Source organism: Babylonia areolata, chromosome 28 (assembly GCF_041734735.1).
Source record: "Babylonia areolata isolate BAREFJ2019XMU chromosome 28, ASM4173473v1, whole genome shotgun sequence".
NCBI classification, from domain to species: domain Eukaryota; kingdom Metazoa; phylum Mollusca; class Gastropoda; order Neogastropoda; family Buccinidae; genus Babylonia; species Babylonia areolata.
Window position 1 is genome coordinate 16,772,486 of NC_134903.1, and position 1,546 is coordinate 16,774,031.

Sequence of the window (1,546 nt, forward strand, 5' to 3'; positions counted from 1 at the left end):
TCTTCACACATATGCATTTTGTTGTTGCGTATCCCAAACCCGAGTGATAGTCTTTCCATGTATACATGTGCTTTACTATTCACTTGTGCCGACATGTTGTGCTTATGACATTTGTTTGTGTCATTCCAGGCACTGTCTTCTTCTTCTTAGTTCTTCTCCTAGTTGTCTTCTTCTCATTATTTCTTCTTCTTAGTCTTCTCCTTTAGAATATTGTAAATAAAACAATAGAGAAACCCATTTGTGACTGGCCTCTATATGTTCCTGGCCTGTGCGTGGGATCTTGTCTATCCTTTCATTCAATCAATCATTTAGTTAAGTCTTTTGTGCCGTACCCTTCAGTAACCACTCGGAGCACGGCTACAAAAGTGGCGTCGCCGACAGGATTAAGATCCATCACAGATTAGATCAAATTATTCCCTTTATGGTTTCAATTCTTTTATAAAAATTCAATCCATCTCTAACCCACAGCCCTTTACCACCAAGTGTACCTTGTTACAACTTGGCGCTGTGAGCATAGGATGTGCTAGTTCTCTATATCTCTTAATAAATCAAAGCTCATAGCCAAGCTTACTCTATCACATACTTGGCACTGTGAGCCAGGATCGTACAGGAACGAGAGGTAGCACTAACGGTCACATAGGGATAGTTTAACATAGGAGAAGAGAGAAGACAGTGCAGCAGGTACGTCAAGTTCACAACAAGAAACGTCGCCCCATCAAGATGGCTTCAACCGACTTCCTGCCCAAACTCCCGACGCTATCCGGTGAGGAAGGCAGCAGTGAGGTCGACGACTTCATCAGTGAGGCCAGACTGATTCTCCAGCTACAGCCCCTGGATGACGCGACAGCCTCTCTCTGGCTGATATCAGCCCTTGCAGGCCGATGTCGCCAGCAGATCGTCAGGCTGCCAGCGACACAAGTGGACACCCCAGCCAAGATCCTTCGCATCATTGAAGAGAACTGGGGAGATCAGCGAGATGCCACAGAGCTTGCCACCACCTTCTTCAACAGGCAGCAGCAGCCCAAGGAGACGGTGACCAACTACGCATCACATCTTCGGTACCTGTGGACCAAGGTCAACAGGGCTGAAGATGGGGTGATCCAGGTGCCAGCGACCATCCTCCGCGACGCCTTCGCCAGAGGCCTTCAGCCAGCCGCACTCAGGCACGATGTCAGGCGTTTCATCCGTGACCACCCTGACACCACCTTCGAGGCAGCAAAGAAGGAGGCCCTGCGATGGCTGTGGGAGGACAGCCACACCTACAATACCTGCCCCGGCATAGACAACACCACTGTTGTCCACCTGGAAGCTCAGCTGGCCACACTCGCAGCTGAGAACACCAGCCTGCGATGTCAGCTGCAGTCCTCCATGCCAACACAACGCCTACATCCTCCAGGGCCAGCCCTCCATCCTCATGGCTGTGCTGCTGACCACACCCCAGACCCTCCACACTGTGTCTGGTGTGAGAGGTCTGGCCACACAGAGCACCAGTGTCGGCACAAGCGGCGCTACATTAATGAGGACAGGCAATCAAAGGCTGAAGACA